General features: G+C 48.0%; 1 protein-coding gene and 3 long non-coding RNA genes across 5 annotated transcripts in view; 1 reads left to right on the forward strand and 3 right to left on the reverse strand.

The window, feature by feature from the left end:
• The window catches only part of LOC135820732 (uncharacterized), a 76,802-nt gene that overhangs the window by 19,337 nt on the left and 45,220 nt on the right, over window positions 1-12,245 (reverse strand). The gene's annotated exons all lie outside the window — the stretch shown is intronic.
• Window positions 2,354-3,198, forward strand: LOC135820730 (uncharacterized). The gene is made up of 2 exons (XR_010554195.1): window positions 2,354-2,672; window positions 3,054-3,198. It is a non-coding gene; the product is annotated as an uncharacterized LOC135820730 (long non-coding RNA).
• LOC135820729 (uncharacterized) lies at window positions 3,703-5,221 on the reverse strand. Its single transcript, XR_010554194.1, has 2 exons — window positions 5,001-5,221; window positions 3,703-4,156 (listed from the first exon to the last, which is right to left on the reverse strand). It is a non-coding gene; the product is annotated as an uncharacterized LOC135820729 (long non-coding RNA).
• Window positions 5,536-8,306, reverse strand: LOC135820731 (uncharacterized). The gene is made up of 2 exons (XR_010554196.1): window positions 7,544-8,306; window positions 5,536-6,236 (listed from the first exon to the last, which is right to left on the reverse strand). It is a non-coding gene; the product is annotated as an uncharacterized LOC135820731 (long non-coding RNA).

The raw sequence follows: 12,245 nt of genomic DNA on the forward strand, positions 1-12,245 counted from the left end.
AGTGTCAAGTCAAGTCGGCGGAATAGCGCGAGCTCCAGTGTCGGGAGCAAACCCTTTCCTAACAATCATCGCCGGAGTCGCAACCACTATTCCGTACTGTTGTGCCAAGCGCAGGCTTGCGACTAGTTGGCTTAGAGGTGACAGGGTTGTGGTCCTCGACGTCTGCTCTCGCCGTCCAGGAGCGACACTGACTCACGCTGCTATCTGGTGGTCACGAGATGTTTGTCGAGCTGTAAGTAAGTTTGCATCCCTGGTGATGTTTGGGCTGGAGAGCACTATGTAAGTGATCCTCTCCAGGCACAATCTTCTCCAGCCTACTCAAGCCAGTGTGGGGAGCAAAGCCTTTCCTAACAACCATGTGCCGAAGTCGCTACCACTGTTTCGTATTACAGTGCACGAGCGTCCAATATTTAGCGATCATTTAGTGCTCTGTGTTCCACCTTTTCGAAAACCGTCATTTAGTGCTCGTTTTTGTGTCTGCAGTAAGTCCCCAGGACTAGTCGTAACCTAATCCGATCAGATCTGTATAATTATACTGTTGAGCCACAGTGTAAAAAAGGGATTCCTGCACCTGGTAAAATTCTAGCCTATTCATTCTTCGACGGTCGACAGTACGAGTACTGTCTGCAGTGTAGGGTGTTGTTCCAAAGCTGAGCACCCTGGAATGCAAAGCAACCCTTGCCGTAGCTGATGTGAGCTGGAGTCACGTGCGTTCCATTGTGGATAGCAGCCTGGTTGGACAGCCGCTGGACCAGGCGGCTAGAAGTGCTAGAAGCCCAGGGTTTGCGCCGCGGCCATGGCTGACAGCACCAAACAAGCGAAATTAAATTTTGCCTGAACGGATCCCAACCACGATCCCAACCACGCAGACAGGATAAAAAGAAAGAAAACAAAAGACTGCAGGTTTGGAAGAAAGTTACGTAGTCGTTGGAAAGTGTGGTGCGTGGGCAGTGTCTACTGATGTTGCTCAGTGCAGATCATCTGCTAGTCAGTCCCGGAGTGAGCTGTACTACCGGCGCTGAGAGCCGGACTCACACCACTGCATGTCTACTGATGTTGCTCAGTGCAGATCACCTGCTAGTCAGTCCCGGGATGAGCTGTACTCCCGGTACTGAGAGGCGGGCTCACACCCCGGCATGTCTACTGATGTTGCTCAGTGCAGATCACCTGCTACTGTAGTAAGTGACACATACGTTCACGGATGGGAGTCTGTTGGTCCTATAGTCTAGCTAGTAATAGAAGAGAGTCTGATGCTCCTGTCATGCAAGCTCACGGACAAGACACTGATTTCTGTATAATAATCCTGTTCTCCAGCTCATGCCAGTCATTAACAGGACGGTGGAGTCCCAGTTCTCTTGCAAGTTAGTTTAGAAAATAGATAAAAATTTAATTAATGCAAGCGTGTCACGTGACAGTAGTTGCAGGACTGGCAGCACACTTGGCAACAGACAGCGGGTCAAGTGACAGTCAATCATTACCTTTCAAGCGACCACGCACACACACAGTACATGGATTATAGCGTAGGAAAGTTAGTTGCTACTACAACTACCACTAATACGGAGGATTAGCAAGACGAAATTTGCGTTCGCGTTCGCTCTCCAGGGAAAGTCGAACTCAGTGACGGAATTCGCGTTATGAGAAGGATTAGCAGACAGAATTCGCACTTGCATGACGTTGACACGACGTACATTGCGTACAGACAATACAGCGTGGTAAATTTATGACTGCCCTGGCACGAACCCGCGATCCTGTTCCGACTACTTTTCCGAACGAAAAATGCGAAAGTACGCAATCCAGTTCGCGAACTGAAAAATATTTGCGAACGCGAACGCGAATTTCGTCTTGCTAATCCTCCGTACTGATTACTGTGCTGTGCCTGGCAGTGCAATGCATGTGACGACACTGCTGCTACAGGTACTGATGTTAGCAGCACTGCGGGCAGTGCGGCTGGTTGTGCTACTGCTGTTCATGATACTGTTTATACGTGAACCAGTGTGTAAGGTGTAGTCTGAGTTTGAGTTGGCTGTCTAATGTCTGCTGGTCAATCATGACAGGTGCATTCTGCAAAATGACAAGAGAGACGCCTTTGTGACGTCAAAGACTGTCGACATGTCTATGACTCAAGACCGATCAGCTCTGAAGACGGGACACACACACACACACACACACACACACACACACACACACACACACACACACACACACACACACACACACAATGCACTACAGTAGACAGTGCTGTAGAGTGTTGCAGTATAGAACAGGACAGTTACAGTAGCAAGGGAGAAACCGTTGAACCTACTCGCACACACTCATACAGTAGAATGGGGCTGTTAAGTGTGACGTCACGGCCCCTTCGATACGCATAGCAACGGAGAGCACTGGGGACAAACAAAAGTCGCGTCCTCTGGATGGAACCAGTTGTGAAGGGCAACAGCATCTAAATGACTGGAGAGAGAACAGTTTTTCTTTGCTTTTTCGTCAAGCGATTGTTGTCGCTCTTTACTCCTTGTTCTTTCCTCTACAAATCTCCTGTAGTCGTCGAGGGCCTTCATAATGGCTGTGAAATTGGCTGCCCACTGTAAAACTCCGTGTTTGAGAGTGCTTTGAAGATTCTTCGCCTCCTGATGGATCAAAGTACGAGCGCTCCCTGTGGATTCGATTATATGTAGGTGAGTTGTTCAAGAAATCAGTGTCTTCTTTCTGTCTCTGCCCTCACGCTGGCACAATATCAGCCTCTATATCCATGACAGCCCGCACCTCCCGTAGACTGCATGACTTAGCTGTATTCTCGCCCTCCGTGGTGATTGAAGACCCATGGAAGAAGTTGTTCAGAATGATGTGCTGAGAATATAAAATAAAATAATTCCAGGGAATTGTTCCAGGGTATTTTGGAAGGATGGAGAGAGAGAGAGAGAGAGAGCACTGTTTGAAGTGTTTGTCTCACTGTAATTACTCCAGATTATTGAATGGTGTATGATCTACTCGATATTTTCCGCAATGGTTTTTCCTGATTTGCGGGATCTCTTCTTTTGCTGTTTGCGTGTTTACAGGAAGTGACTGTCTGATGTATCTGCACCAGATCCTGGGGAAATGAAGTCAGATGCAAAGGCAGGGTCGTCCAGTGATGCAACACTGCCGTTCTATGTGCAACGTCACCGCTAATTCCCCCGGCGAAAACACAAACACGTGAAGAGACTACAGTATTGACCGTTCTGGTAATGAATCGTGACTGCTCGGACAGTCGATAATCGAAACACAGAGCACCAGCATGATGTTTTCATATTGGGAACCACACACCAGCTCAATTCTCAAGCCCAAAAATTGATTAATACAAAACACAGAGCGACGCAACAAGAGATCATCCGGCAACCAAACCAACCTGGGTCTGGTGCACTGAATAGTCTTGAAATACGCAGGCCACACAAAGCAGTGCAAGCACAGACTGTTACAAGGTACATGCATTGCAGAACAAAGTGTAACCAAAGATACACAGGGTTATAGCTGCACACTCGTGCATGTGCTCGCTCAGCCAAAGAACACACAGGATGATAGAAATAATCCGGGGGAAACACGCTAATGTCATGACCGGGGAGTGGGCCAGACATACTCTCAGGATTCTACAATTCCAGGTTCTTTACGGAAATATACCAGGAGTCCAGATACCCATTCCTCACCCTCACCACACAAGAAGACCAAAGCTTCACTCTAGGACCAAGCTCAAACAACAGAGAAGCAACAAGAACAACAACAACCAGCGATCGATGCAAAGCATCGAGCTATATACTACAAGACCTAGTAGCGTGCACGGCGCGGAGCGAGCAAGTAGCCAGCAAAGCATGAATAGTGATAGGTTTCACAACACTATTGATCGACAAGACACATCGCCGCCATGGCAAACACTTCATAAAGACACATGTATAAGCAGACGGAATACAATACAGATAATGACATTGTAGCAACACACGGACACAACACTAGCACCGAAGTAAGCATCAAGACGTAAATAGTGCAGCTCTGAAAAAGTAAAAACTACATTGACATGTACATTGGTGTGCCGAGTAGTATCATCCTTGATCACCCATCCAACCAAGACGTTATCAGGTCCGAGACGCCGAGATCCCACGCCGAATGTGAAGTGCATCTAGCCTTGAACCTGTTGCACAAGGCACACACATATGACAAAAAATGACATCCACTCCGATTATTTCCAGAGGCCAATCATAACAGAACACAGAAATGAAACCACGGGCTCAACAAAGTAAACGCAAAGGAAATTAGTTAAAATAATCCATGAAGTGCTATTTTAATTCCAGCGCTGACTGCAGTGTGGCGTCATGGCCCGATACCCGCTGAGCATAGACACAAACTCCATTTGACAGGGGCACGACATACTATTTTGGAATAAAGTCACAGGGGCGTAGCACCCGCTACGACTGGTACGACCATGGCCGCACCACTTTTCGAAAAGTGTGGTCCGTCTGGAACGTGCAAAACCGTAATAAAAAAATCAGGATCCATCGATATTTGCATATGCGCATCAGACCTTTTTCTAGACTCGTAGATCTGTTATGCATCTGCAGTCGTACTGAGTACTGTACTCGACTCGACTGCACACTGCGCCAGAATTCCCGGGGGGGGGGGGTCCGGACCCCCTCCAACACGGCCTTCCGCCGCACCGACCTTCGGTCGTACCACTTCCAAAACCCCTCCTACGCCCCTGAGTCATAAAGTACAGCACTCCAATGACATGACGGACACCTCGTGCAAATGCGTGGTCTGTTCATCCGGCCAACTCGGCCACGCATGAGAGTGTGTGCATGTACGCGCGCACGCAAGCGCGCACGTGCACACACACCATGTATTCGGTGCGTATGGCGTACCTGTTGCGGAGATAATGAAGATGGAATCATTATCATGATGTTACATGTACATGTACAGTGTATGTTTGAGTGTAAAGTAAATTTTATTTTATTACACATTTCTTCGACACAACTTACTCCACATCTTCGCATTTCTCATAATCCATCCATCTACACTCCGTCTCAGTTGAGGAAAAATTCTCCCAGGTATACACTAGTCACCACAGCCATGTGATGACATTGGGATGGGTCCCAAGCACGATTGCACTCTCCAGTTACAATATAATTTATTTGTCCAGATTATCTGTGAAGACAAAATGCAATGCATAGCGGCAATCGATGGATGAAGAGAGAGTTTGTAAATACTAAACATATGTTGGACTCAGTAGAGCGTCCAGCCCCTATATGATGTCCAACCCCTATATAGAGTCCATTGGTCCAAAATCCACTGTACAGAGTCCAAACTTGGAATCAACTGTGAGCTCAAAGTTTAGATGGACATCACTCCCTGTATAGAGTCCAGCCAATTGGCTTCACCCCTATATAGAGTCCATTGGTCCAAAATCAACTGTATGGAGTCCAAACTTTGAAATCAACTATAAGGAGTCTTTACAACACTCCCTGTATAAAGTCCAGCGAATTAGGCATCCCCTATCCAGAGTTCGAAATTAGACAAAGGATCTGCTGTAAGCAGTGAATATTAACCAGAAAACGGCCTCTTCCTTTAATCCTTTACATCATTCACTTCTCAAGATAAAAAATAAGTATTGAGGCGCCACTGCAGCCACTTCATTACATGAAAAACCCTACAAACACCATCCTCAAATCAAGTGGTCTTTTCGCAGACACTGCAAATTACAATATCTCAATCATGTAGTGTTGCCAAATTATTGTGCACGCACACACACACACACACATGCACATACCCACACAACGCCAAGAAAATACCTAGAAAAAACCCAAGAATCGAAAGAGAATAATGGAGAGCCAAGGATTAATTATTTGTTTTCAAATTATTGTGCACGCGCACGCACGCACACAAACACACACACACACACACAAACTTATACAACGCCAGGAAAACAGCAAGAAAAGAGTAGAGACACAATACACACGTAACTCCAACAGCCATGCAAACGTCCACCCATTTACACGTAAAGTCAAGAGGGATAACAAATAATTATACGAAACGAATGCATACATGGGCGGATGCGCGCACGTTTACATACGTGTAGTAGCGTAAGAGAGTAACATAGTGCAGTAGTCAGCATAATACTAGGACATGCTGAGAGTGCAATAGCAAGCTTCACCATTGCTCATGGCCATGCAAATGTTCAGCAGCACTCAGTTCCGCAATCTTCTGAATCAGCACACCTGCAACAAATAGATAGCACAAGGATACGCGTATTACCGTAATGATGCATGGAAGCACACAACTACCAAGTTCTCAACGAATCCATCCACTCAAAGACCTGTGAACAGGTGACGGTGGGGACAATAATCTATTAGTAATACGAGGAATAATGTAAGACATGTATACTATTACGAGGAAGCAAATCTAACGTTTTAACGGATGACATTTCTTCAAGATCCGTTGAGGCCGTACTGATTCATATTATGCTGTGTGTGGATATGGCAGAATACTGCAAGATCGTTAACATATCTTCTCGTTAACCTATGAATTTTGGACAATCGTTAAATTTGCGACTCGTTATAATAACATGTCTTACAGTAAGATCGTTTGTGCACACTCAAGATGCACAGACACACCACCATACATGTAGTGTACACAGTGTTTCACTTCACTGCAACTAAATTGAAATGAGATGATTTGAACAATCTGTACAGCGTTGCCGTCAGTCAGTCTTCCCCAAGATGGAAATGCAATGATTTGTTGTCACGAGGCAGTTTCACTGACACAATGTCATGTTTGTGACATCAAAACGGTTACTTCATGGAATACGAGTACCGTAAAGTACCGCCAGAGCGCCCCGTCTCGCGAGAGCGCCCCACCTTGATTTTACAGCCAAGGGAAGAAAATCGTATGGCAGAATGCTACTAAGTTTGTACGATGTGAGAACCTTCGTGCGCGCGTGTACTAAGGTCACACTAACTTGGTATGCTTTTATGTGGAGCTCGAAGGTAAACTGGGTACGGATTGACTGCACAATGTGCAATGTTTGTACAAGGTCCGTGTCGTATGACCTACAGACAGGAATCCACCTCCACAAGGCGGCCACGAAAGGACGAGATGGTGGGGCGCTCTGGCGGTACTTTACGGTACATGTATTAGCTTGAGAAGCTTTTTCTTGTCATCGGCATACGAGAAATCCTCCTACTACTACTACTAGTACACTGGCACTGCGTTTGTGGATCCCATTGTATTTGACATCATACTAGAGCCTAGTAGAGGAAGAGTGTCGTGGAGTTCACATAATTATCACAGGGATAAAAATACATTTCTCATGAAATAAAATAATAATTGATGATAGCTAGACGATCGTATACGATTGATGCAAAGTCCTCGCAGTCCTTGAGGACTATTACGAAGTGGTTGATTACTTTTAGGGCATTCATTCAAGCAACATCAAACAAACGCGATACGATCCTTGAAAATGGAAAAAAATTCAAGCATAACGACAGAACAGCAGACCAATCGAAACGAGTAAAAGCTTCCTTACCTCAGACATCGTCCTGCCATGTAGTTGGACAGCCTTTTGACACGGTGGTACAGGCAGCTCTTGTCCAGTCAAACAGGGTATCCTTGTGGCGTCGAACGAAAGAGAGTGTCAGTGTATCTGACTCGTCAGATTGGAAGTGTGCTGAACTTTTCTCGTTCTCCGCTTTCTGCTTTCATCCCTCGCTCTGATGAAACTGTTCAAACGCCTTACTGGCAGCAATGGCCAGCCAAACAGGGGATCCTTGTGGCGTCGAACGAAAGAGAGTGTCAGTGTACCTGACTCGTCAGATTTGAACTGTGCTGAACATTTCTCGTTCTGCAATTTCTGCTTTCATCCCGCGCACTGATGAAACGTCTTCAGAGAACCACAAGACGCTTTCCAGATTTGATTTTGAACGTCTCCTTATCCTGCTTGGTTACCTCGAGACAGATTACTGTCAGCAACTGCACAGCAGAACTGGCAGCCATGGCTGAAGTGAAGAAAGGAATGCGCTGCCACGAGGCAAGCAAAACTGAAAAGGTGTTTGTCGTGACTTCAGTTTCGGGCACAACACACAGGACGGCGTGACTGGATAAACTGGACCCCTGGACCGTGAATAGGGGACTTGTAGAAAAAGTGTACTCCTTATAGGGGATTGCGCGGCAGGATGAAGCTGATCAAAACTGAGTGGACTCCTGGACTCTGTATAGTGGATTTTGGACCAATGGACTCTATATAGGGTGCTGGACATCATATAGTGCATGGACTCTATACTGAGTCCTACACATATCTTTCCACTTGTTCAGGAGCTTACCTTTTGGAGTTCACATCGTTTACACGATCTCTTATGCTGTCTTGCACCTTGGCTTTGTTGACCATGGATACGCCATCCCAGAGGACATTCTACAGGAGCTACTAATGCAGAGCGTTTTTCACGCTCGATCTCGGCGATCTACCTCGTCACGCCAATAAAATCCTCCGTGACACTGGCTACAGTCACAAGAGACGTCTCAGTAAGGTAATGAGCACGACAACGCCGTCGAGATCAAGGACAAAGAGAAAACAAAACACTCACTGAAAACAGCAAAGAAGAAACGAAGAAATGTACACGATTCCTATATGTTGCCACTGACAACTGGTTCGGTGGAGACGACGCTACTTTTGTTTGTCCCCAGTGGGATCGTTGCTATGCGTATCGAAGGAACTGTGACGTCATCACTTAACAGCCCCATAGTAGCTACTGGCTGTAGCATTGTCAGCAGCTGTAGTACTAGTAGTAGTAGTACAGTCACGGGTAGTGGTGTTGTAGTAGCAAGAGCAAGACTGCTGTGTGTTTGTCAGAGTTTGAATGAAATTATCAACTGACCGTCTACAGTATCACTCCTAGCAGAATACTGAAGAAGAATATGATACAATTTGCGCACCAGCCATAGCTATAGATTAGACGTGTGTGTGTGCTGGTTAGTTGCTTGTTCTAGTCTGCATATCTGGTACACTCACATCTATCACTGCTAGTTTAGAGTAAGTCACCGTCAACTGTAGCTGCGGCTGCTCAAGCAGCTGTGGGCTACCATGAAGAGATCTTGCCCATCACCAAACCAGGGCAGACCTCAGACAAAGAGACCGCAAAGATGGAGGGTGTCTTCGCTGCCAAAGGCTGTCAGACAGCTGCGTGATTCGTTATGTGCAATTTACACCAATGTCCGTACTCCTGTCGAAGACAGCAGCACAGAGGAGGTGAGAAGTTTGGGCATGGATGAGATCTACGCAAACTTGCATGTTGTCTCACTTGAAGAGCTTAGTGCAAGAGTGCAGCAGCTGAATGCTGACAAGCTAGGCAGCAGTGCTGGTATTGAGCAGCTCACACACTCCCTTGCTTCAGCTGCAAAGAAACTGCACAAAATAAAGCTGGCCAACATCCTCAAAGCAAAGAAGTCCATGAGACTAGCCCCGCGGAGGGAAACGTTCCGCACCATTGCCCTCTCTTGCGCTGGTGGGGGGAAGACGTTGCTGTTTACCAAGAAAGGTCCTTACGACTGGGCACTGGGTCGCATTTGGCAAGATATGGCTCTGGTGTTCGCCCTTGAACTCCGCTTGCCTTCCGTGCGCCAAGCTACGTGTGCTGCTGAGCTTCTGGCTTTGAGGAGTCACGACATCATCTCGGATACTGATCAATCTGAGATCTGTGCGTACGTGAAAGCCCATCCAGAGAGAGTCTGCATCATACTTGATGGTTTGGACGAAACGAAACTAGACGAGTGCAGCCCGTACGTCCAGGATGTCATCGCCGGAAAACGCTTGCCAGGTGTGCGCCTCATCATAACGTCACGCCATTCCACGGAGGCAATGAATCTCATCCACAACCCAGAGGTTGTATTCCACCGACGCGTCGAGCTCTTGGGTTTCGAGCAGAAGGAGTTAGAGAAGTACGTCCACAAGGTCCTCTCAGCTGAGAAAGCGTGCAGTCTGCTGGACAAGCTGAAGAGGAATCCTCAACTGGCTGCAATCATGCGCACTCCACTGTACGCTACCAGCATATGCCAGCTCTATTCCAACCAGCGAGACATACCCGATACGCTAGGCAAGATCTTCAACTCCATGATACTCAACGCTATCCAACCAAAGACGGAGAAAGGCCTGAAGAAGACTGAACCATACGAGAAGTTGAATGATGTCCCTGACGGAATCCAGAACAGCCTCCTTGATCTCGCCAAGTTCGCTTTCCACATGCTCATCCGGCGGAAGGTCGTCTTCACGGAGGCTGATTTCAGCATGTTTTCACTATCATCAGCAGCTCGTTCACTTGGTCTTCTCATTGCCTGTGATAAGCCACTGTCACAGGCCCATCCTCAATGGCGTTTCAGCCATCTGGCACTACAGGAAGCTCTAGCATCTCGCTACTTCGCTAGCCGCAGTCCAAGTGCAGCTGATGTCGCCTGGCTTGTGCAACGCCTTGGAGCATTCACGGGCAGCCTCAACATGTTTTGGCGCTTACTGGCCACTGAGCTGGACACCAACTCCGTCAATGCGCTGATTGAAGCCATTGTCAATCCGCAGTCCACACCCTCCACTCAGCCACATCACGACAGCAAGGACGTCACAGGAGCAGAAGGGCACAGCATCACGTATTTTCTCTTCACAACGCACGACCACATCATGGATTGGGCCGACCACGTGTCCTCCTGTCTTTTGTTGGAAGATGCGGAGCGTCTTGCAGAAGAATTGATAGGCGACAGGATCGGCCTGGCATTGTCTGCTCCTGAAGTGGTCCGTCAAGAAATTGACCCGACCGTCGCCAAAATCACCTGCAAGTGTTTCGTCCGTTCACTGCTACCCATGTGGACGGATTGCGTGCCCAGTGCCAGTACACAGATGTTGCACGACTGCCTAACCAACGTCGGAGTTGGATCGGCCATTCGATGCTTCACCGTCACTCCCACGTCGAATCTGCCTACAGTTCATCCACACGACGAACCAGCTCAGCCAAACGCAGCCCAGGACAACGTCAGTGCCGCGGAACGAAGACAACGAATCCTCTACGCCTTCCGGATCTTCGCCGAGCACGTCAACAACAAGCAAAGCAGAATCGAAGACATCCCCAGCATGCAAGCCATCATCAAGCAGTACGGAGTAGATTTCGACGGCGTTCCTCTCTCGCCCTCCGACTGTCAGGCCATCAACGCAGTCATGATTCACCACCACCAGTTCATCACCTGCATCAGCCTGCAGAACTGTGGTATAGGTGATACCGGGTACGCATGCATGGCTGATGGCATGGCTCTACTACGCAATCTTACGCTCATCAACCTGCAACTTGTGCAAGGAAACAACCTAACAGATCGTCACACGGCCCATATCGCAGCGTGTATCGCATCCAACACGTCAACACTGCAAGCACTCTACACATGCTGGAACCTGGTCAGCAGCAATGCTATGGCCACCGTCCACAGCAACACACACCGCTGTACAGGACTGCTGGCAGTGGACTTTGGAGGTCAAAAGTGCACCGATCCATCAGTCAACCTTGACGTCATCACCACAGTCTGCAGCAGCTGCCCAGATCTCCAGTACGTCTATCTCTTTGACTACGTACTGGATATGGAAGGTCTAACCCAGCTAGCACCATTGTTAGGAGCACTGAGGCTGGGATGGCTGTGGCTGAACAAGGTTGGGATGAAGCAGAACTCGGCTACGATCGTCAGTAGAATCATTCAACAGCAACACGAGAGTTTGCAGGTCCTCTCACTCCATCGCAATGAGCTAACTGGAGATTTCCTGGAAACCATTCGTGGTGAGCTGAGTCAGTGCCGACGCCTAGAGAAGCTGTACCTGGACGACGACTGCCTCTCGTCGGGAGCTCTGCCGGTGCTTGCGTCCCTGCTGCCCAGTCTGCCCAAGCTCTCCGTGCTCAGAGTTACGAGGAATGATTTCCGAGGTGCTGACGACGAAGCAAAGCTGTTCGCCCCCGCTGTCGAGAGCTGCTCGTCTCTGAAGGAGCTGTGGATGCCTGAAAGTGCTCTAGTGTCTCCACGGCTGCGCGATGCTCTAAGTGCCATGGCCAGAGATGATCTGAATTTGCAGTATTGGCAGTTTCGCTGGCCTGATGAAGTGGAGAATGACGAAGAAGAAGACGAGTATGGCGATGAAGGAGAAAGTGAGAGTGAGGAATGAGGAGGTGAGAGGATTGACATGGACGGATTTCTGTCCTCATGCAGAAAGCTTC

Source organism: Sycon ciliatum, chromosome 7, assembly GCF_964019385.1.
Source record: "Sycon ciliatum chromosome 7, ocSycCili1.1, whole genome shotgun sequence".
Classification (NCBI taxonomy): Eukaryota; Metazoa; Porifera; class Calcarea; order Leucosolenida; family Sycettidae; genus Sycon; species Sycon ciliatum.